Raw genomic sequence first — 25,247 nt, 5'->3', positions numbered from 1 at the left:
GTAATGACATAGACACAGAGAAATACACAAGAATGTTATGTGAAGAAGGGGAATATCATGTGAAGAAGAAAATGTCATGTGAAGAAGCCAAGAAAACCAAGGATTGTTGGCAACCACCAGAAGCAAAGACTCCCTTACAGTCTCCAAAAGGAACCAACCCTAACTAGATTTTGATTTTGAACTTCTGTCCTCCAGAATTGTAACAGAATAAAGTCATTGTGGTTTAAGCCACCCAGTTAGTAGTACTATGTTGCAGCAGCCCTAGATAACTAATGCATGATTCTTTCTCATCAGATTTCAAACCAAATATACAAACCACCTCTTTACACTTCCAGATAAAGAAGACAGGTTGAACATATACTCCCTCCTGAAATTAAGGCAGGAAATTTAGGGAAAGTACCCAAACCAGGTCATGAGGAACAGGTGGCCTCCTTGAAGATTATCTCATGGGGAATAGGTGGTCTAGCTCCGCCCAGAAACCCCCCCATGCCCTTTCGAAACAGCATTTTTAGCTAGACCCAAACTGGGGCATGCGCACAAGAGCCTGTAATTATAGCTCACTGAATTCACATGTGCAGTTACCAAAAGCCACTCCTAGCATCACCCGAATCTCCTCCCCTTGTTCACCCCTTCCGATAAACATCTATCCAAACCAAGATCCTGGTGCTTTTGAGCTACAGGTACTGCTATTAAGCCACCTTGCTCAGAGCCCACTCACCTCCACCCTCTTCCTTAGGGAATATGTATCCAGCTTTCACTCAATAAAACCCTGCTACTACTTTGAAATCTGCTTGTCTCCATCCAATTAATTGTTTGGAACACCATGGACCCAAGAGCGGCTCGACCAGAGTAGTTTATTTTTGTGGTACTGGGGCTTGAGCTCAGGGCCTAAATCTTGAGCCACTCCATCAGCCCTTTTTGTGCAGGGTTTTTTTGAGATAGTGTCTCTTGAACTATTTGCCCAGGTTGGCTTTGAACTGCAATCCTCCTGATCTCTGCCTCATGAGTGGCTAGGATTACAGGGGTGAGCCACCAGCTGTAACATCCTTAATCCTGCATCTTTGCTGTCCTCAGAACTGACAACTGAGCATACTTGTAAGCAGGTGATCATACAAACTTATGCAAGCAGACCAAACCTGACAGATAAACTCCTCAAACCCAAGGATGAGTGTTTTACTGATAGTAGTTTCATGCTAAATGGGAAAAGAAAGGCAGGATATGCAGTGGAGAGCCAAGAGGAAATCACTGAAGCATGGCCCTTGCCAGCAGGGACTTCAGCCCCAAAAGCATCACTGATAGCTTTAACTAGAGCCTTAACTCTGCAGAAAGAAAAAAGACTTAACATTTATATGGCTTCAAAATACATCTTCCTAGTATTATATGGAAGGAAAGACAAGGCAATCCCCAATAAAACATGGAAAGGAAATCCTCCAGCTATTGGAAGCTATTTACCTTCATAAAGAGGTGGCAGTGACCCACTGCTGGGGATATCAGAGGGTTTGGCCTTGGTATTACAGGGAGACATCCAGGAGGACCCAAGAGGTTAAACAGGCAGCTCTAAAGCCTCTAAATGTCTCACTGATCTCCACATTGGCACTCTTTCCTCCACAGGAGCCTGTAAATCCCAAATATCTTTCTGAAGGACGGACATAGAGGAGGAGCTTAGTGGCATACAGATAAGTTAATCTTTCCCCAAGCAACCCATTAGAAGGTGAGTCTTTCCACTTGAGCTGAGATGCAACCCATGAGCTAATCAATCAGTTGTTGGTGGAGTCCAGAATACAGTTAGGCAGGTTTGCTGAGGCTCTTCCTTTGGTTCTTATAACAATCCTGGTCCATCCAATCCAGAGAAGGGGCACTTACCTGGGAGAGGACTGGCAGGTAGATTTCCCTCACATGCCCCCTTGCCAAGGCATAAGAAATTGCTAGTTCTCATAACTACCTTTACAGACTTTCCCCACCCAGACAGAAAAACCCTCCAAGGTGGCAAAAGCCCATCTAAAAGAGATTATTCCTAGATTTGGCCTGCCCCAGACACTCCAGAGCAATAATGGGCCAGTTTTTGTTTCAAAGGTCACCTAGTTGATGGCTCAAACCTTTGAAATGAAATGTCATCTATATTCAGCTTGGAGAAACCAACCCTCTGGTAAAGTAGAATAGGCCAAACAAGCAAACGGACCATGGCCAAGATTTGCCAAAAGACCACTGGAAAATAGACTCAGCTTTTACCTATCACCCTACTGAGAATTAGAAATACCCCAAGTGCTAAGATCCACCTAAGCCCCTTTGAAATGCTCTGTGGGAGACCACTCCCCTCCAATGCATTGGTGACAGATCCTGCAACAGTCTCCTAGGATCTAGGGGCATTTCAACAAACAATCCAGATGTTGGGAAATAAGGTTTTACAAGCCCCAACAAAAGAGAAAGAACAGAGAATGAGCCAAAAGAGCAAGTGTTGATCAAGTCCTGGAAGGAACTCCAGCTGACCAACTGCAGCCCAAATGGAAAGGTCCCTGTTCCATCAAAGTGACAGGAATGGATAGCTGGAGTCATCTTCCCAGGGTAAAGTGTGATGGGAGAATCTTCTTCCAACCAAGTACAGCCTGAAGACACTTACTCCTGTAAGCTGATAGAAGACCTGAAACTTCTCAAAAAGCTTCAGTTAAAAGATAAGTAATGTCTATTCTTTCACTTCTCTCCCACAACACAAATGGGATAGGCCCCTCACCTAGGATTTTTCCTAATATGGTTCCTCAGGCTTCAGAGCTTACTGATAAACTAAAGAGGCAGGTGGATATAGGTGGTGGATGCCTGTCCAGTCTGTCTTCATTAGGAGACGGCATTTTCATCTGGTTTCTCCCACTCATAGGCCCTTTGGACTTTTATTATGTTAGGGTTGTGCTTTGGTCCATGCATTTTTACATTTCTTCTAGAATTGAGGCCATTAAAGTCCAAGTTCTTTTTTTTTTTTTAAATATGCAATGCTTCCTGAATTTGCAAGTCATCCTTACACAGGGGCCATGCTAATCTCTGTATTGTTCCAATTTTAGCATATGTGCTGCCAAAGTAAGCACAAAGTCCAAGTTCTGATGGCAGCAAGACTACAAACAAATGAACTCCCCATGAGCACCTTGATCATGCTGGACAAAGATTCAGCCAACAGGGGCCACTGATGACCTAGCAAGTCCCAAGGGAAAGTAGCAGACAACTTCCCTGATAGGTAGAGTCTGCAGCCCCTTGGCAGCTTAGAAGCAGATACAGAAAATGACCTCCTCAGTAACCCCAAAAGGATTTTTGGGGATTTTTGTCTCTCGAGGGAAAATGAGGCAGGAAATTTAAAAGTATCCAAACCAGGCCATGAAGAACAGGTGGCCTCCTCAAAGATCATCTTACAGGAACAGGTAATCTAGATCTACCCAGAATCACCCCTAAAATGCCCTCTTTGAAATAGCATTTTCAACTAGACCCAAACTGGGGCATGCACACAGGCCTGTAATTATATCTTGCTGAGTTCACATATAATTATCAAAAGCCACTCCTAAGTACCACCCAGATCTCCTCCCCTTGCTCATCCCTTGCTATAAACATTCACTCAAACCAAGGTCCTGATGTTCTTGAGCTACAGATACTGCTCTTAAGCCACCTTGCTCAGAACCCACTCTCCTCCACCCACTGTCTGTATGCTCTCAATAAAACTCTGCTACTACTTGCAATCTGTGTGTCTCTCCAATTCTTCAGGACACCAAGAACCTGAGATCCTCTCAACCAGCATCTTCAGAGACCACCTGCTGGTAACAAAATCTCAGTAAAACATAAGTTTTTTTTTAAAGGGGGAATGATATGGCTATAAGAATAGAGACTAAGGGGCTGGAGGTGTGGCTCAAGTGGTAAGAGTGCCTGCCCAGCAAGTGTGAGGCCCTGAGTTCAATCCCCAGTACTGCCAAAAATATATAGAGAGAGAGACAGAAGAGACAAAGATGAATGACTGCAATAAACTTCTAGAAATTAAAAGCAAAAAGGCTAGTTGGAAAAGACTTAGGAGATATGAAAAATTATAAGTGGAAAATAGAACAAACTGAATTATACAATAAAATCCCCAAAGACTCAGGAATGGCAGTATTGGAAACCTCTAGAAATAGGGGCGAGGTTAATATAAAAAGATCTGGTAAAAAAATTAACTTAAGTAGATCTTTGGGTTACTCCCTCCACCTAGTATTCTAGAGAGTGGCCTTCCCTAACCTTGGTGCAGAATAGGGAAGAAACTTCTTCTAAAATGGTAGAAATGTTGGTCTCTGGGATGAGAAACAAAGTTGTACTAATAAGTGGGTTGAGTGAACACAAACACTAAACGCTAAGATACCCAGTACTCCTCTTTCACTTGCTTCCAGAACGCTGGCAGTTAGGCTTTTAATCACAGACTAGAAGAGCCTGAAGATCTTTCCAAGAGCAAAGACCTAAAAAGATACTGAAAAGAAGAGAGACTTTCTCAACCAAAAAGGCTGGAAGGAAAACTGTCTGGAAAGTAGAGGAGATGAAAAATAGTACAGAAAAGATTGTTAAGAAAAAAGATTAGTGTAGGAAATCCAGTATCTAAATAACAGAAGTTGCAGAAAGAGAAGAAGGAATGTAAAAGAAAATTTTTCCAGAACAAAAGGGCATGACTATGGATGGAAAAGGCCCACTGAGTGCTGAGCACAATGGATGAAAGTACCCAGAGCAAGGAACATCATTATGAATTTTCAGAACAATGAGGATCACAAGAGGGACTTCTGGTGCTCACAAATACCCTGCTCTTCTTCCTGAGCACACAATTACACTACATTTTACAGTTTCCTTGCAACAATGGGCAATTGTAGTAGTAAGATGAAGGCCCAGTCAAAGGAATGGGAGAAGTAATACAAGCCTACCCCATAAAAACCTTAGATTTATAAGCCTTGCTCTCTTTCTCCATCATTAGCTGGAGAGACCTTAAAGAGCCTAAGGGATAATGAAGTCACAAGACAGAGCCTGAATCCTGCATGAAACACAATACATCCCTGTGTGCATGCACATGTGTGTACACATACTCATCTGACAGTGAAATAAAGGGAAAATAAACATTTTGTGTTAAACCACTGATATTTCAGCATTTACCTATTACAGCATCTAGTATTATTTCCTATAATTAATACGAAGATAAAGATCATATAAGCTTACAGAAATGAAAAGAAAAAAAAGTCGCAAGGTATAATCAAAAAGACTTCAGAATTTTTCCTTTTTTGGTGAAACTGGAGTTTGAATTCAGGCCTTCATGCTTACAAAGCAGGTACTCTACCACTTGAGCCACACCTCCAGTCCATTTTGTTCTGATTGTTTTGGAGATGGAGTCTCTTGAACTATCTGCTGGGGCTGGCCTTGAACTTTGATTCTCCCAATCTCAGCCTCCCAATAGGTAGGATTACAGGCATGAGCCACCAGTGCCCAACTGACCTCAGAATTTTTTTCTATTCTGTTTAAAAATTTTTATTAACATAAAAGAGTTGTACATACGGGACTTACTGTGCCATTCACATGTGTGCTTACAATATGTCTTAATTAGATTCACCCCCTCCATTATTCTCCCTCTGCTCCCAAGACTTCAATTTTTAAAAGCAATACCTAAGTTAAAGAACAATGTTGCAATGTACAAAATTCTGAAGAGAAATTAATCTGACCTAGAACCCTATACTCAACCAAACTATCAATCAAGTATGGAATGAAGACATTTTCAAAGATACAGGTCTCAAAATTACCTCCCCAAACCTCTTCTTCAGGATGCTACTAGAGCCTGAGAGCTATCAAAACAAAGGGTAAAATTAAAAAAAAAAGATATTGGGTGGGGGGAAAACTGTAAAGGAGAATGAATGATGGAGGAAGTGAATTCAACTATGATATATTTTAAGAACTTCTATAAATATCACAATGTTCCCGTAGTACAACAGTAATATAATAATGATAAAAAAAAAAAGATATTGAGATTCAAGAAACAAAAAATCCAATACTAGAGCTGGGTGCCGGTGGCTCACACCTATAATCCTGGCTACTCTGGAGTCAGAGATCAGGAGGATCAAGGTTCAAAGCCAGCCCAGGCAAATAGTTTGTAAGACCCTAGCCCAAAAAAATTCATCACAAAAAAGGACTGGTGGAGTGGCTAGAGGTGTAGGTTCTGAGTTGAAGACCCACTACCACACACAAAAAAATTCCAATACTACAGAAAAACTAAAGAGACACTCTGAAGAATAATGAAGGGAAAATCCCAAGATGACAGCTGTGCCTCACATGCAGAAAGCATCAAGTCAAGATTAGAGCAAGTTAGAAAACTCTGGGAGTTTTTCAGTAGGATGAAATTAACAAACTCTGATGTGTTGGAATATATTAAGAGTAGGTTTAGACAAATGTTTGAAGTTTTGGGGTTGAACTAGATAATAAAAACAGAAAATAATCAAACGGAAAATATAAAGTAATAGCTTTCTATATGGCTAAACTGTGAACAGCATTTTATAGTTGTAATAATGAATAAATATTGATCTTGCTTTTGGTAGGAAAATTTGTATTAGAAGTAAAAGGGCTGAAGGTGTTCAAGTGATAGAACGACTGCCTTGCAAGGACAAAGCTCTGAGTACAAACCCCGGTCCCACACACAAAAAAAATTTTTGAAGAAAAACACATGGAAGAGTTGAAGATATGAAAGAGTGACCATCTTTTATGGGAAGTCAATAAATAATTCCTACAAAAAGGAAAATCAAGATGTAGGAACACAGATATATTTAGATAGATAAATATTAAAATAATCAGTAGGTGAAAGTATTAGGCTCTAGAAGGGAAAAAGTTGGGAAGGTAGAAGCATGCAGGAAACTGTAGGCTTTATAACAAGTCTTACTGAACTATTCTACTTTAAAACAATGTATAGGGGCTAGCAGAGTGGCTGAAGTGGTAGAGTGCCTGCCTAGCAAGACTGAGGCCCTGTATGTGTAACTAATTTGTGTTTTTTTCAGAAAAAAATAATGAAAAAGATCTCTACATGCCAATGTGAAATGCTGCCCACAAAGTACCATTACTGAAAAGCACATGAAATAGCCGTAAGTACCATATAATTCCATTTAAAAAAACTTGGAATGAAGAACATATGCACAGAAATAGCTAGAATTATATTAAGTGTTAATAATTATTTCAAGGACTCAGATAACCAGAAAGTCTCATTCTTCACGTTTCTGTAATGTTGTAATGTTTTGTCAAGTATATCTCACTTTTTTTCTTGCCAAAAGATTATAAACATAATAAAACAATTAAAGAAAAAGGCTTAAAAGTCTATTAGGCTCAAAATGCCTATGGAATTGGATTTCTTGCCAAAATCTATTATAGCTAAAGTCTTATGCTTTGTGAAATCAACCCTGCTACCTTGGCCACAGTTTATTAGAATCAGTGAACTAGCTAATTCAGCCATATTCAGATCAATCATCACCCTAGCCATGTAGTAAGCATTCTCTCATGAGTGGGGGGAACTCTGCCCAGTCACAGTGGAGTTCATACAGAGTGACAACAAACCAATCTGTCATATTCTTGAGGATGTTTAATACTAAGAACACAAAGAGAAGACAGTCATTCCAGTTCAGGGAAGCAAATGTCTACAGTCTGCTGTACTATCCAATCTCAACTATGTCTACAAGTTTCTCTTCTAAGGCTGATGGGACAATTTCATTACAAAGTATCCTTTAATAAACCTACATATGCATACAAGCAAACAAAAAAGTTAGCCCTTCACAAGTGCATGGTATTGGCACAAAAACAAACACGTGGACCAATGGAATAGAATAAAGGACCCAGAAATAAACCTACATAGTTACAGCTATCTGATTCTCAGTAAAGGTGGAAAAAACAAACATTGGAGAACAGACACCACCTGATTCTCAATAAAGATGGAAAAAACAAATATTGGAGAAAAGACAATCTCCAACAAATGGTACTGCAAAAACTGAGTATCTACATGTAGAAGACTGAAACTAGATCCCTATCTCTCACCTATTACAAAAATCCATTCAAAAATGGATCAAAGACCTTAATTTAAGACTGAAACTTTGAAACCACTACAGGGAAATACTTGAAGATGCAGGCAGATGCACCATCTTTCTAAATAGGACTCCAGCAACTCAGGAAATAGCAAGAATTAACAAATGGGATTGCATCTTGCATCAAACTGAAAAACTTCTGCACAACAAAGGAAACAATTATCAGAATGAAGAGACAGTCTTCAGATGGAAAAAATCTTTGTCAGCTATTTATCTGACAGGAGATTGATATTCAGAATATATAAAGAGCGAACCCCAAAAGAATAATCCAATCAGTAAGTGGGCAAATTAACTGAACAGGGATTGGGGAAGGGTTGTTGTTTTAGCTGTTGCAGTTTTTGGATACTGCAAATGAAGCTGTTTAAACATTAATGAACAGATTTTATATGGATATAAGTTGGAAAAGACAATTCTCAAAAGAAGTACAAATTGCCAATAAATACATTTTAAAATATTCAATATCAAAACTACATTGAGATTCCATCTCACCCCAGACAGAATGGCTATCATCAAGAAAACAAACAGCTGGGGTTCACACCTGTAATACTAAGGAGGCAGAGATCAGGAGGATAGTTCAAAGCCAGCCCTGGGCAAATAGTTCATGAGATCCTATCTTGAAAATACCGAACACAAAAAAAAGCAGGTGGAGTATCTCAAGCAGTAAGAGCACCTACCTAGCACACATGAGGCCCTGAGTTCAAACTGCAGTGCCACAAAAACAAAAAAAACAAACAAACAAAAAAAAGAAGTCCAAATTGCCTGTAGGACATTACTTAACCAGGTCCCTCTTACAAAGACTTGGCAAATAAGCACTTAAAAATAAAAGAAAACAAACAATAACAAATGCTGGCAAAGATGAGGACTACCCTTATACACTGTTGGTGGGACTGTAAATTAGTCTAGCCACTATGGAAATCAGAATGAAGGTTACTCAAAAACCTAAAAATAGGCCAGGTATGGTGGTACACCCCTATAATCCCAGTACTTGGGAGATGGAAGCTAAAGGATCAAGAGTTGGAAACCAGCCTGAGCTATAAGACCCCATCTCAAAAAAAAAAACCCAAAACCCCTAAAAAAATAGAATTACCATATGATCCAGGTATACCACTCCTAGGTATATATATACCTGAAGGAATCTACGGCAGCACAATATAGGCACACCTGCACACCCATGTTTATTGTAGCACTATTACAATGGCCAAGTTAGGGAATTAGCCTATGTACCCATTAACACACAAACAAATAAAGAAAATGTGGTATATATACACAATGGAGTTTTATTCAGCCATAAAGAACAAATTATGTCTTTTGCAGGAAAATGGATGGAATTGAAGATCATCATGTTAAGCGAAATAAACCAGACTCAGAAAGACAAATACCACGTTTTCTCTTATATGTGGAATCTAGATTAAAAAAAAAAAAAAAAAGACATGAAAGTATAACGGGAACTACTTGGGAAGGAGGACCAGTGGGAGGGGGAAGGGGAGATAAGAGAGAGCAATGATGGGGAGGGCAGATATAATCAAAATTTATTACATACATGTATGAAAATGTCATGATGAAATTCTTTAAAATGTACAAAAAATAAATTAGTTGTTTCAGAGCTACTCAATGCATCTGTTTTCTCTCAAGAGAAGCAAAAATGATGAAAGAATAAGAACCAAGTGGAAGAGATAGTTTCAAACTAACTGCAGGTCAGGATTATCAAAATTTGCACCATTCATCATTTCTTTTCCCTTCATTTTTGCCTCTTTTGCAACTGCCAAAGTCTGGACGTGAAAGAAAAATATAGATAAAACTCAATATATTTTGTTATGAAGAATAGATCGAAGCCAGAGTAAAAGTGAAATTGTTTCTGAGCAATTTTAAGTCAGTAACATAATCTCATGATGAATCATTCTAGTCACCTTTCCTGTATGACACAAGTATAAATCTACCATCAGATACTTACTACAAAATCACTGTTTTTTTGACTACATGATAAAAGATTATGATTAATTGAAAGCTTTACATGAACCGTAACATAATTCATGATTAAACAAAAATATAAAATCAGTATTTTTCTTTCTCTACTTACTAGCTGCTACACAATGAAGAGAATTTGGCTGGTGCTTAGAATTTAATGCTTCTATGGAAATCACTAGCTGCTCCTCTAGCAATGTTCCCTTTGATACTCCTGTTCCACACTTCCAGTGAATTATTAAATACCTCAAAATCTGAAAAGAGCACAATTTAAAGAAAACACAATCTTCTTTAAAATTCATGATAACAAATATGTATAACACAGTTAAATAACTCTAATACAAAATACTGTATTCCTGCTTATAAATGTCAGATTTACATTTATTCAGAGCACAGCATTGTATCTCAATAGAAGAAATAGTTAGAGGAGTTACATAAGGGAGGAGGCAGTGAAATTCAACACAATACTCAAAAATACAAGAAACTGAGACAACAAATTGCTGTATTCAGAGGATACATTCATCTACAAATAAAAATTAAGGAAAAAATTAAGTGGGAGTTTGTTTTTCTTGTTTCTTTTCTTCCCTCCCCAAATAAAAGTCAACATGAAGACCATGAAGAGTGACATCTGATTATAAGTTATCTTTACTTTTCATTAAATCAACATTTTTGAGGGTAAGGACATTATTTAAGAGTGCTTGAGGCAAAAGCTTAGGTTTGAAACCCTGTTGTCCTAAATTCTAGCCTGTGACGTTAGGCAAGTAACTTAACCCTTCTGAACCCAGATTTATCATCTACAAAAATGAGACTAAGCCTATCATGTAGGGCTGATGGTGAAAACAAACAACAAATGGATATTTGCTATTACTTCTAACAAGTTCTTCTGCACTAAAGACTGTACACAATATTTTAAGTTGAGATGGGACGCCAAAGTGTCTAAATAAAACATTCAGGCTTCTCCTGCAAGGCAAAAAAAAAAAAAATCCAAAAACATTCAATTTTTTTAATTCTTTTTTTGTTTGTTTGGGAGGGTTTTGTTTGTGAGACAGAGTCTCACTGTGGAGCCCAGGCTGGCCTGGAACTCAAAATCCTTCTGCCTCAGCCTCCCAAACAGTGGGATTACAGATACACATCATGTCCTGCTAAAACATTCAATTTTGATGACACAAATTAAAACAAATTTTATTTCAGTAACTATTCATGAAGGTAGACTTGCTTCCACACTAAGGCACCACAAGAATTATTACCCTTCCCTTTTTTAAGGGCAGGAAGATCTGAGTAAGAGAATTTAAGAACTAAAATTCTAATTTGTACTAGCGTTCATACTGATGGCTTTGGACATTTCTACCGTCTACCACTTTCCTTTGCATCTCTGCTAACTTTCTGTACTCCCTCTGTTCAGATGTTCCCACTGTGTCTTCAAAATGAGAGCGAGTTGGGAAAAAAACACTGGCCTTAGATGCGGAGCCCTGGGTTCTATCCTAGCTTACGTCATCAGTGAAATCGAACCCTCCAACTTCCTTTGCAGGTAACCGAGAAGGCAGGAGGGCCGGACACTCTAAGGGGCCTTCGGAGACTGTGAGTCTATTTCACCTGCTTACAAGGCCCGGAGCTTAGCGTCGGATTTGGTAGTGGACGTCAACATCTGCACGTGGCTGAGCCAGTGCCATCTTCCAGGACTAAACAGTTCTCGGGCAAGTGTGGGCCCAGTTGGGCGAGGCCTCTGACCTGCACCCTCTCCCTATTCAGATGCTCCCAGGCCAGGGCTCTGCCCCAAGCCTCGCCAGCACCCCTTTCCCGGCCCGCTGTACAGGTTTCCTGATTCCGTCCCTCCTCCCAGCACAGGTGGGCCGGAAACGCTGGGGATCGGGGAGGGTCAACCTCCGGCCCGGCTGGGGATCGGGGAGGGTCAACCTCCGGCCCGGCTGGGGATCGGGGAGGGTCAACCTCCGGCCCGGCTGGGGATCGGGGAGGGTCAACCTCCGGCCCGGCGGTCCGCTCATGGTTGGGAAACACAGCAGCTTTCTGGGCCTCGGGGAACTCGGCTGGAAAATATGGGCGTCGTTATCTCCCCACACCAAGCGACCACTCCCAACCGCACAGTTGCTCCTCTCAGAGGAGCCGTGTAGTTCCTGCCCAGGGCTTCCATGTCCAGGGCCTCAAGCGACCTCGAGAGAGGAAGGCTGATTGCGACCCATTCCCGAACCTTCTACACCTCGGGCAACACCTGACGCCCCCGCCCACACTTCGAGGTCGCCCCTCAGAAAGTGCCTTTCCCTGCTTTTTCTCCCTTCCCGACATCACCTCGCAGACGGCCAAGGCCGTCCCCTCCATTCCCCAAGAGAAGCAACAGCGACCCTCAGCCTCAAAGCGCGGGCGCTCAGGGCCACCCGCTCCGCCCTAGCTTCAACTTTAGCAGGGACCCACGCCCCGCCCTTTCCGCGCGCGTGCGCACTTTCCCACCCCGCCCCGTCAGCCGCGCATGCGCACTCGGCAGTGCCCCGCCTCCTCAAGGCCTGGGGGAGCTGCCTTGGCCAGTGGGCGGCTGAGTAGGAGGGTGGATGGGTGGCTCCGCCAGTGGGAGCTGCGGGCGGCGGCTGGGGCTGGAGGCGAGCTGGAAAGAGGCCGGGCTGCAACTCCTTCAGAGACTTTCCCACGGTTCCGCCAAGACGCGGCCTTGGGCTCTTTTCAGAGCGCTCTGACCGCCCTCGGCGCTTTCCAGGGCTGTTCTCTCCGTCTGGAGAAGCCGCGGTTCCTGGTGCGGGATTCCTCATCTGGCTCTTCCCCCGGGCGGGCTCGTCTTCCGCGGGATGGGGAGGAGGATCACTGCTGCCCTGCAGTGCCCCATGCTAGTCTCCTGTTCCCACCTCTAGCAAAGGAAAAAGGACGCCAGTTAAAACTCGATTTCAGATACACAACAGTTTTTTTTTTCAGTATATGCCTCATTGCAATATTTAAGACAAACATTAAGAAAATTATTTGATGATCAGAAATTCACAACTGGGCGCCCTGTATTTTATCTAGTAACCTGTCCCAAGCCTCTCCGCAGCCTAGCCTATTTCAGGGCGCACAGTTTACCACGTCTCTTGGGGGACCTCAGAGCCTCCCCCGCCGCGCCAGGCCCTGCCCCGCGTCTGCGCGAAATATCTCAAGCTCTGGGTTTCACGAGAGCGTTCTCAGCTGGAGCCAAGGACCGAGTGAGAGCGGCTTAAGCAGCCTGTTCCTTGGGCAGCCAAAAGAAGACACTGGCAAGAGAGATTCTTGCCTGGCAGAGTTGCCCAAGGAGAAGGGTGGGATAGGGTGTTGGCTGCTTTCCTTCAGGGAAAATTCTTCCACACCAGCTCCAAGAAGCCAGGATTGGGCAGAACAGGCTGCGGAGCTGGCTGAATGCCTGCCCAGTACACAACCTTGGCGCTACTCCAAAGAACATGTCTATTGGACCTGAATCATACCCTTCTCCAGTCTGTGCTCGGACGCTGTTGTCCCTCCTCCCCAACTCAGGTGTTCACAGGTAGACATATTGGAGAAAGGTAGCTTTAATTTCTGGAAAACTAATTATAACCATTAGATTTGATAGGTGCTGGCATTTGGAAATCACTGGAGTGTCTCTTGTCTCTGTTTCTGTCTTTGTTTCCCGTTTTGGAGGGGAAAGGAGCTAATATTGAATGACTGCTGTAAGATAACTGCTATCTTCACTATTTGACAGAAAGAAACCAAAATATTGGGGATGGCTCTAAAATATTTTCCATTAAAGGGCTGGTGGAGTGGCTCAAGTGGTAAACTACTTGCCTAGCAAGTGTGAAGTCCTGAGTTCAAACCCCAGTACCATATGTATTTCCCATTGAGAGTGCCAACTCGGCAGCAATGCTCCACCTTGAGAATGGCATTGGGAATGAAGGGTGTAGGGACAGTTGCCAAAGGCAACTCTTGGTCATCCCGGCTTCAACCCTTCTCTTGGAAGGAGCTTCAGGCATGAAGATGAAAGGAACACACAACACCATCTAGAGGCCGGAGAGGCCTAACAAAAGTAGCCAGGGACACAGCTCCCTCCCTTCCAAATCTAGGCAGACATGAAGAGGAAGCCTTTATTGACAGTACTGGGAGTTTGAACTCAGAATCTCACTTACACTTGCTTAGGCAGGTGCTCTACCACTTGAGTCTCTCCACCAGCCCTGTTTTTTGTGTTGGGTATTTTCAAGACAGGGTCTGAACTATTTGCCCAGGGTGGCTTCGAACTGAGATCCTCCTGAGCAGCTAGAATTATAGGCATGAACCACTGGCACCTGGTTAGCTTTTTCTTATCTTTTTTTTTTTTTTTAAGTAATCCTCCCCCATAAAGGGAGGTATTGTTGTATCATAGATGATGAAAATGAGGCTTCAAGAGGTCATATGACACTAAATTTGTAAATGTCAGAAAGAAAACAAACAAAAACTCTCCTAACCCCATTCCATTTCTCAACCATTAGCTACCCAGTACATCTCCCACTGGATGTGAACTTTAGAGCTGCTTGGGGAAGTTCTGTAGTGTGGAAATATTAACGTTACCTTGAGGCTCCAACCCCTCTCTGCAAATGCTAAGGAGCCAGTGAACTTATTCCCTCATCTCCCACAAACAGCTCCCAGTCCCTTCTCACCCATCAGTGTGTTCCCCCAACCTGTTTGGGTCTGATAACTAATATGCTATTGGTTACATTATTGAGACTGTTTTTATTCATTCCATTCCAGAGCAATTGAACGTTATAGTCAGAATTGACTTGATGCTCACTCCTGTAATCCTAGCTACTCAGAGGTAGAGATCAGGAGGAGCATGGTTCAAAGCCAGTCCTGGGCAAATTGTTCATGATACCCTCTATCTTAAAAAAAAAAAAAAAAAGCAACCCATCACAAAAGAAAAAAAGGGCTGGCAGAGTGGCTCAAGTGGTAAGAGTACCTGCCTAGCAAGTGTGAGGCTGTGAGTTGTGAATTCAAACTCCTGTGCCACCTAAAAAAAAAAAAAAAGACTGTTGAGGTGATCATTTATCTTCAATAGATGAACAAATGTAAGACCCAAAGAAATTAAATGACCTGCCCAAGATTCAAGTCACTTTATTCAACCAGGTCAACCAAAGAGCCTTTACCTATGACTGAATATTTTCATTCCTAGCCTTCAGTGTCATATAGTGTCTTCAGGAGCCAGTTCTCCCTGATTCTTAGACTGAGTGACATACTGATTCTGTTTCCGTTCCTCTGCCCACACTCCCTTCTGAATGTCCACTTTGGATATTCTGTTTATTCTAAGAACCCTCCTGCCTGATCAGAAAAACCCAACCTTAAGAGCCCCAGATTGATTCTGACCCAAAACCAAGGGTTTGTATGGAACCAGAACATCATAGGCAGTGCTGCCAGATGAACGGTGATATTTATGGGACTGTCTTTCCTTTTTGAAGGTGCTCCTTCTTTGCATATCAGTCCTAGATACTTCTTAAGTCACACCTTATTCTCAGGCTCCCCCAGAGCATTCAAATGCCCTGAAGAAGTTGACCCTAGGAACTAGGGTGAAAAATGTCCCAAGATTCCCCCTTATCAGGGATAAAATGAAATCTATTTGAGGGCTTTTTCCCCTGGGAAAGAGTCCAGCAACTATTAGTCTGTTTCTCACATAGACAATCAGAAAGGGTTAACTGCTTCTCTTGGGTCCTGGGAGAAGTCTGTCCCCCACCAGTTCCCATAACCGGGTTTCCTGAAATGGAGCAGGTCCCTGGTGCCTCTTCACTAATCACATCCCTGGAAATGGGGCCATGAAGCTCAGATTAGCTCATCCCTTCACCTTCTCGAGGCCTTCTCCACCTGGAGCACAGAATCTGGGGCAGCCTTACCACTGCTTTCCTATCAAGGGTCAGATAAGGATGCTCTCACAGAGGGGTGTTAGGTTGGGGGGGCATTAGAGGTCTTAATGGTGATGGCTTCTGTGCCAGTTCATAAACTACAGCATCTGTTCTTCTAAGACTTGTAGGCAAATGAAAGATTCTCTCCCTACAACAATACCAAAGTTTACATAACTAGAGTATTTTCTTCTTCGCCTCCATTCCCTGTGCTTTTTTCCTCATTCCTTCAGAAAATGACTGACTCTGTTACTCAGTACCTTCCTGTTTTTTCTGGCTGAGTCACCTTCGAAGTCTCTTGATTTCTCATCCACCAGTAGCAGGTGCTGGGCCAGGAGATTTTATTCCTTTCCTATTCCTGTCCAATTCTCTTTGCCTGGATAACCAATAAATTATATCACAAAGTGGTTCTCTCCTCCATAATTGGTTTTTTATCTTTTCTGTAAGCAGGGCTGGATTTGGGCTGCCAGCTGATGTCTTCTGACATGGAAGAATGCTTTGTGGCCAAGAGACCTTGGGGATGGAAACACCAGTATAATCTGGTCACATATGGCCAAGTAAACCTATTGATTTGAAGGTCAACTGATCAACTTTATTTGAAAGACAAGTGGGCTAATTAGAATAAAGATTCTTCTTTTAGGAGCCCAATTAAAGAGAATATTAACTCCACATGTTCAGTGTTTGGTCGGTCTTTGTAGGAGAACAGTACTCTGAGGTACTTCCAGGATTGTAGGCCTACACAAGTCTTTTTTTTTTTTTTTTAAATTCTAAGCAATATTTTATTTTATTTTTTTTTATGCTTTTTTTTTTTTCTTTTATTATTCATATGTGCATACAAGGCTTGGTTTATTTCTCCCCCCTGCCCCCACCCCCTCCCTTACCACCCACTCCACCCCCTCCCGCTCCCCCCCTCAATACCCAGCAGAAACTATTTTGCCCTTATCTCTAATTTTGTTGTAGAGAGAGTATAAGCAATAATAGGAAGAAACAAGGGGTTTTGCTGGTTGAGATAAGGATAGCTATACAGGGCATTGACTCACATTGATTTCCTGTGCGTGGGTGTTACCTTCTAGGTTAATTCTTTTTAATCTAACCTTTTCTCTAGTACCTGTTCCCCTTTTCCTATTGGCCTCAGTTGCTTTAAGGTATCTGCTTTAGTTTCTCTGCATTAAGGGCAACAAATGCTAGCTAGTTTTTTAGGTGTCTTACCTATCCTCACCCCTCCCTTGTGTGCTCTCGCTTTTATCATGTGCTCATAGTCCAATCCCCTTGTTGTGTTTGCCCTTGATCTAATGTCCACATATGAGGGAGAACATACGATTTTTGGTCTTTTGAGCCAGGCTAACCTCACTCAGAATGATGTTCTCCAATTCCATCCATTTACCAGCGAATGATAACATTTCGTTCTTCTTCATGGCTGCATAAAATTCCATTGTGTATAGATACCACATTTTCTTAATCCATTCGTCAGTGCTGGGACATCTTGGCTGTTTCCATAACTTGGCTATTGTGAATAGTGCCGCAATAAACATGGATGTGCAGGTGCCTCTGGAGTAACAGTCTTTTGGGTATATCCCCAAGAGTGGTATTGCTGGATCAAATGGTAGATCGATGTCCAGCTTTTTAAGTAGCCTCCAAATTTTTTTCCAGAGTGGTTGTACTAGTCTACATTCCCACCAACAGCTACACAAGTCTTTTAAAACTAGGAATTTGAAACCTTAGTTGAGTTGATTTTTCACTGCTCTCTAAAGTTGATTTGATTTGATCTGTTCTAGCTTTAAGTCCACTTCTGTCTTCTGTTTCCCCAACTTTCATTCTTACCAGTTGAAAAGAGGCCATGGGAGCAAAAGTCTAAAAGGATCAGGATGTCAGAATTCTTTTTCCATTTTACTAGTTTCTTTAGGTATTATGTTCTAGTTTCCCACAACTGAAATAGGAAAAGTCTCCCAGGAATATAGTTAAAATAACATCTATTAAACAATTTGAGAGTTTTAGGATCTTTAAATTATAAATTTTAGAGGCCATTTAATCCAGTATTTCCTAGCCAGAGAAGCAATGTTTATTCCTTCAGCCCCACACATCCTCCTAAATAGCCTTTCTGTACCTCCTCCCTCGACGTCTTTGGTATCCAAGGTAGAGAATAGATCCAATTTGCATAGTGTATGTAGTTTAGGCAGGATTGGAAAACACTGACCTATTTTGCTCATTTCATGCAATAGTCATGCCCACATACATAACAAAGTGGTATCTAGCTTTTACTTGAATGTCTGTGTTAGGAAATTTGCCACCTCAGAGACATCCCATTCTATCTTTGGACAGCAGTGGTTTGGTAGAGAGCTTTTTTCATTATCTCGAGCAAAAATCTCTTCCATCTCTCCAGCCTTGTTTCTTCCACTCATTAGTCCCAGATCTGCCCTTTGAAACCACAGAAAATCCATCTAATCCCTTTATAAAAGGGTATGGGGAATACTCAGGATTGTTATTGTTAACTTGTCACAGTGGCTCAGACCTGGTCTGAATTGATTGTGTTATAGATGTCCTGTCCTTGGTTCACTAGCTGTGTTCCTAAAACATTGTATAAACCAAGTCGGGTGTAAATCAAATCATTTTAGACATACTGGGAAGTGACTATTTAAAAGAAATCCTGTCATCAGTTCTTTCATAAACTGAAGAATCTTTTCTAATGTAAATAATCTCCCCCATTAACCTTTTATACAAATACAAATTTTCATATAGTATGTTTTACTGAAGGCAAAATTTGCCTACATACAAAACTATGTTAAATAATGAAAACAGCAATAGCTAACATTCATTGAGCCCTTATCCGGCACCTGGTGCTTCTCACATGCTAACCATTATTTAATTTCTTACCACAACTTCCTTCTGGAAAATTATCCCCTAATTATTTACAGATGAGGAAACTCAGGTTTAGGACGTTAAATACTTATTAAGGTCACACAATTAGAAAGTGATGGTCCAGAGTTCAAACAAGGTTGTATAGTCCAGAGTTTGGTTCTTTTTTATTTTATTTATTTATTTGCAATACTTGGGCTTCGAACTCAGGGCCTCACACTTGCTAGGCAACACTCTACCACTTGAACCACTCGACCAACCCAGCATTTGGTTCTTTACCACTAGGAAGTTTCAGATGACACAACAGTTGAAATGACTAGCTTTTACTGTGTAACAAAACACAAGTAAATTAGGCTAAAGTACTAAAAATGGACCTAAAATGTCAACACATTCATAGGTGTATACAAAACCTACTCTTTTTGTTCTGTTTTTCTTTTTCTTTTTCCCTTTGAGTTTTGGCACTGGAAGTTTCCCAGCACAACTCACATTTTCCAGTGCAATTTGATCAAGGAATCCCAATCCCTTCAGCTATTGGTATTAAACAGATGCCTCCAAAATTCATTTCAGACTTATGGTTGTGAGCAGACACTTTTTTCCAAGCATCTATGTACTCCCAGAGGTTATGGCATGAGTTTCTTAGAAGTAGTGATTCATTATTGACTGGCAAAATCAAAGGTATTGAAAATCACCGTTGATTCTAACCTGCTCCTAGATGGCTCAGAGTCATTCAAATAGGCCCAGTTTTTAAAGGTATTTAGGTTTGTAAGTTAAAAATAGTTTGGGAGGGATGGACCATAAATAAGTGCTGTTTTGACTCCAAACTGGATAAAGATAAATGGATGTGATATTTCTGTCCTCAAATCAGTTCCAGTTTTCACCATGTATTCAACAGCAGCATGTACTCACAATATTACTCAGATCAGAACACAGCCCTTGGGACTCCTAGGACCCCAGGCTTTTTTATGAGGAGGCTCAAGTTAAGACTCTCTTCAGTCCTCTGTACCCAAATGTGACCACGCCTATTATCAGAATGCCTTGTTTGCTATAAGGTATTGTCTGCAGTCTCCTTTGCAGACTTTTGTTTTTAAGTACATGTTCATCCTTTGCAAACCATGTCCTAAGCTGGCCAGGATCAAGCTGGCATCCTGGCCTATCCTAGTCACAGAAAATCAGGCTGGTCCTTGCTTGAAAGCCCACCTTTCTAACCTTTACTCACACCAGTTTATTTATAATTTCAAGTCATAGATTCAAGTGAGGCAATATGCACGTTTATTTCTCAGCCCTCATTTCTACTGATGGTGGAAAAAGAAAAAATGTTATGATACGACTCAAATATTGTTAAGTTTTAAACGTGGTCTTTGAGGATTCTCTTCCCAGGCCCCTTCTTGTGATGGTCTAGTTGTGGTGTGAGGGCAGGTGAGGTGTGGGGTTCTGTATCATTCTGACATAAGGTAAGGGATATAAAGGCCAAATATCCCTACTTTCTCTCTTGCCTAACCAACAAACTATAGCTTCCTATATTTGGTCTTGACCATTGGGCTCTATGACCACTGCATCTGCAGCAGAGTTCCCTGGCAGGTGACACCTGTGGGCTTGGTGTAGACAAAGCACAAACTTCAACCCCAAGCTTCCACCTCAGCTTTTACAGTACTGCTAAACTTCCATCCATGCCTTGATCTTGGCCATTCACCCTCTACCTCTCCAGGGCTCTCATTCCCACACCTCCACTCCACACCAGTCTCCATAGGCACCATAGCTTGCTCCCTTATTCTATCCTCTCAAGGCACTTTTCAGACTTCATCCAACTATCAAGGAGCCAAGGAGGGGACTTAGGAGGTAAGATAGCCATGTTGGGTGAGGTAGATAATCTCAGATCTGCTTTGCCTACACAGGTGACAATGCCATGTCTACTTTGGCAGTTGTCCCTTGGTAGCACCAGGTACTTGGAGAGGCTATGTCTTGTCAGATGAAATTGAGCCTCATTTTTTTTTTCTTCTCAGCACTGAGGTTTCAACTCAGGGCCTTAAACTCATTAGGCAGGCACTCTATCCCTTGAGCCACCTCCGCAGCCCTGGCCCAAGCTTCTTGCATCTACTATTATTTGGCCTTGGGGACAAAGAGCAGAGCACCAGGGCTACCCAAATTTTCTTGCTCTCTTGTCCCCATCCTTTTCAATGCAATTATTCTCCAATCCCAAAAAGGATTATATTTTCTATATGAAGAGAAACTCACCGTTATTCCTAACTGAACAGATGATTGCATACACTCTGAGCTTTAGGCTTAGGAGGTTCTGGTTTTTTGTTTTTGTTTTCGGTTTTTTGGGGGTTTTTTGCTTTTTTTTTTTTTTTAGTTTAGGCTTATGGTTCTGTTTCATGATATTTAAAGGGAAGCTTCTAGAGAGAAAAATAAAAAGTTCCTCTCAAGCACCTGGTACTTCCAACTTAAGAACTGAATTTTTGCTGGGCACCAGTGGCTTATGCCAGTAATCCTAGCTACTCAGGAGGCAGTGATCAGGAGGATCGAGGTTCAGAGCCAGCTCTGGCAAATAGTTCAGAGACCCTATCTCAAAAAAACCCATCACAAAAAAGAGGTGGTAGAGTGTCTTGAGGTATAGGCCCTGAGTTCAAACCCCAGCACCACAAAAAAACAAAACAAAATGGGGTTTTTGAGGACATTTGTCCTTGCTATACATTTTGAGACACGTTCTCACTATGTTGCCCAGCCTGACCTCAAACTCCTGAGCGCAAGCGATCTGCTGCCTCAAACTCCAGAATAGCTGGGACCACAGGCCTATACCACCAGGTCTGGCTTTAGGTATACATTTTTTTTATTTTTTATTTTGTAGCAGTACTGGGGTTTGAACTCAGGGCCTCATGCTTGCTAGGCAGGTGGTAGAGCACCTCTACCACTTGAGCTAGACTTTCAGCCCTTTTTTGTGTTGGATATTTTCAAGATAGAGTCTCTCAAATTATTTTCCTGGACTGGCTTCCAACTACAATCCTCCTGATCTCTGCCTCCCAAGTAGCATGAGCCACCAGCACCCAGCTTTGGTGTACATTTTAAAAGATTAGTTGAGGCTGGAGGGATGGCTTGAGCTCAAACCCCAGTGCCACCAAAAATTAAAAAAACAATAGGGGCAGAACTCCAGATTTTTTTTTTTTTTTTGGCAGCACTGGGGTTTGAACTCAGGGCCTACACCTTGAGACACTCCACCAACCCTTTTTTTTGCAATGTGTTTTTCCAAGAAAGGGTCTCTCAAACTACTTGCCCCAGCTGACTTCAAACAGTTATCCTCTTCATCTCTGCCTTCTGAGTAGCCAGGATTACAGCGTGAGTCACTGGCACCTGGCTCGTTTAATTCTTTTAATGTCAAAAAACTTTGGATTTATCTGAAGGCCAGTGGTCAACCACTGAGGGTTCTCAGTAGAAGGATTGTCTGTAACACTGATGTATTAAAGACACAACTCAAGCTGCCCAGTGAATTTAAGACGAATCAAGGAGGCATAGACTAAGAAAAGACCTAGACAAAGCAGCAACGCCATCAAAAGCAATAGCAGGCTCACAGTGGGATGGTTCAAGAGCACTTGCCTAGCAAGCATGAGGTTCTGAGTTCAAACTCCAGTAACAACAAAAACAAAACAACAATAACATTAAAGGACAAGTGGAAAAGGAACCCACAAAAGAAACAGAGAAAGAGGAACCACAGAAGTTGAAAGAAAACCAAGCCGGGTGCCTGGGGCTCACACCTGTAATCTTAGCTACTTAGGAGGCAGAGATCAGGAGGACCAAGGTTCAAAGCCAACCTGGACAAATAAGTTCAAGAGACCCTATCTCAAAAAAAACCCTTCCCTAAAAAAACAAAAAACAAAAACAAGGGCTGGTGGAGTAGCTCAAGGTATAGGCCCTGAGTTCAAACCCCATACAGAAGAAAAAAAAAAAAAAAACAACCAAGAATGTGGCAACCTTAAACTAAGAAAATTGCAGAATGAGTCACTGCTGTCAGGAGGAACAGTTAGATAGCAATTGGAATAACAACTGGATCTAGCAATAGGATCATTGATGATCTTGTTGGAAGTAGCTTTAGAAGACTGAAAAAAATATTGTGTTGGGATTAAATCAATGCATCAAATGCTCATCTCTCTTCAACTACCATCCCACATGGATAGCCTAAATCCAGACCTCCCCTTTGAACTCTACACCCATATATAATTGATTATTCCTTCAAAGTTATCTCCAACTCAGGTTCCTCACCCAAATCTGGTCATCTTGCAGTATTCCCCATCTCAGTAAATGGCACCTCCTTCTTCCAACTGCTCAATCTATCCTTGATAAACCATTTGTCCTCACCACAACCTTTTATATCTAACCCATCTCCACATCTTGTCAATTCTTCCTACCTTCTGTCTCCACTGCCAATATCTGAGTTCAAGCTACTGTCTTCTCTCTCACCGTGGTGGTAGTTTCATAACTGGTTTCTAACTTCCATCTGTGAACCTCTGCCACCTATTCCCTGCACACCAACTAATCTTTTTCAAATACAAACTGAAGGCTGGTGGAGTGGCTCAAGTGGTAGAGTGCCTACTTAACAAGCATGAGGCCCTGAGTTTAAACCCCAGTACTGCCAAAAAAAAAAGCATTCAAAGTTGACCTCTCACTTTCTTGCTTCAGCCCCTCAAGTAGCCTCCAGCCTCCAGGGCATTAACAGGTGGAATTCAAAATTTTTTAAATGGTGTAGAAAGTTCTGCATGACCTAGCCCTTGCCTGTCTTCCCAGCTGCAATTCCCTGCGTGTTCCTTCTTGCCATTTTCCCTCCACATGGGCCTTTTCTCCACTTCTTATATGTCCCCTGGTACTCATATTCTCTGTGTTTGGAACCTGGGTACATGTGTCAGACTCGGCTAAAATCCCAACTCAAACTGGGATTAGTGGCTACTTGGGATTAGTGGCTAATTGTGATCAGGAGAATCACAATTGGAGGTCAGTTTATAAGACCCCATCATAAACTATAAAAGCTGGGCATGGTGGCGTGTGCCTGTCATTCCAGGTATGTGGGGAGTGTAAATAGGATCGCCCTCCAGGCAGCCTGGGGATAAATGGTATTTAGGTATTCAAAATCTATCTAAACCAAAAAGGGCTGGGAGCATGGCTCAGGTGGTAGAGCACCTCCTAGCAGGTGCAAGACTGAATTCAAACCCCAATACCACCACAAAATAAATAAACAGCCCTACCCCTTCCTAGTTCAATGATCCTGGGTAAGGTTCTCAGTCAATGTCTCCATTTCCTCATCTGTGAAATGGGCTTACTACCTTTCCAGGTTGTTATAAGGATTACATGCAATAGTATATATAAAGTGCAAAAAATACATAGTTCTCAATTCATGTTAGTGACTGCTATGATATTCCCAATTCTCTGTCTGGTTAATGCTTATATTTGAGCTTGAATGATCTGAGAAAGGTCTCTTTTACACCCTTACCAGGTCACTACTCTCTGTTCAACTCAAACACATAATGTGGTTAAATAGCTGAAGGGTTGTTTGGTTTGTTCGTTTGGTGGTACTAGGGTTTGAATTCAGAGCCTTGTGCTTGCTTGGCAGTCGCTGTACCACTTGAGTCAAGTCCCCAGCCATGTCCTCTAAGAGGACACAGACAGAGTCCATTTAATTCACTATTATAACCCCAGATCCTACATCCTTATCAGTGCTTGGCACATGATAAGCCATGAAGTTTTTGAATGAATGTTTGATAGAACTGAGGTGAGGAAGTAGAAACGATGAACACAAATGACTCAAGAAGACTGTGAAAATAAAAGAGTAAGGGGCAGCTAGGTGCCCGTGACTTACCCTGCAATCTTAGCTACTTGGGAGGCTGCGATTGGGAGGATTGAGGTTCAAGGCCAGCCCAGGCAAACAGTTCAAGAGACCCATCTCCAAAATAACCAGAGCAAAGTGGACTAAGAGTAAGGGCAAAGGGTATAGTTCAGTGAAAAGCACTTGCCTAGCATGCACAAGACTGTGGGTTCAATGGTGGGGAGGGGCGGGGCTTAGGCCTTCTTTTTTGTGTGTGTGTGGGGGCTTGAACTGAGGGCTTCCTGCAAAGCAGGCACTCTAGGACTTGAGCCACACCTTCCTCCATTTTGCTCTGGTTATTTTAGAGATAGGGGTCTCTCAAACTATTTGCCTGGGCTGGCCTCAAACTGTGATCCTCCCATCTCAGCCTCCCAAGTAGCTAGGATTACAGGGGTGAGTTACTGGCACCTGGCTCAGTGCTTCTTATTTTTTAAGCTGGAGGATATTTGAGCATGTTTAAATGCTGATGGGAAGGAGCCAGCAGAACGCATGCACCAGGAGTGAGGACCATGAGAGTGTGGGAGGGGATGTGACTTAGACTAGGAGCCAGAAGAATCAGTTTCATATAGAAGGAGGGACACCTCTTCTGTGGTACAACTATGAGTGGAGGTTTGGTGGCAGGAACCAATACTTTTCCATGAA

The 25,247-nt window shown here is 42.0% G+C and overlaps 1 long non-coding RNA gene and 1 other non-coding gene across 3 annotated transcripts; both read right to left on the bottom strand.

Annotated features, from left to right (window-relative positions):
• Positions 1 to 2,970: 2,970 nt before the first annotated feature.
• On the bottom strand, positions 2,971 to 3,074 carry LOC141416190 (U6 spliceosomal RNA). Its single transcript, XR_012441016.1, has one exon. It is a non-coding gene; the product is annotated as a U6 spliceosomal RNA (small nuclear RNA).
• A 6,262-nt stretch (positions 3,075 to 9,336) lies between these two features.
• On the bottom strand, positions 9,337 to 13,386 carry LOC141414837 (uncharacterized). Of its 2 annotated transcripts, XR_012439758.1 has the most exons (3): positions 13,125 to 13,373; positions 10,162 to 12,915; positions 9,337 to 9,853 (listed from the first exon to the last, which is right to left on the bottom strand). It is a non-coding gene; the product is annotated as an uncharacterized lncRNA (long non-coding RNA). The 2 variants fall into 2 exon arrangements; XR_012439757.1 differs by having other exon boundaries at positions 9,337 to 12,915; positions 13,125 to 13,386.
• Between the last annotated feature and the right edge of the window lie 11,861 nt (positions 13,387 to 25,247).

Source organism: Castor canadensis, chromosome 1, assembly GCF_047511655.1.
Source record: "Castor canadensis chromosome 1, mCasCan1.hap1v2, whole genome shotgun sequence".
In the NCBI taxonomy this organism is placed as follows: Eukaryota; Metazoa; Chordata; class Mammalia; order Rodentia; family Castoridae; genus Castor; species Castor canadensis.
The sequence above is the reverse complement of the archived record's forward strand: the minus strand, read 5'-3'. Positions and strand labels throughout refer to the sequence as shown.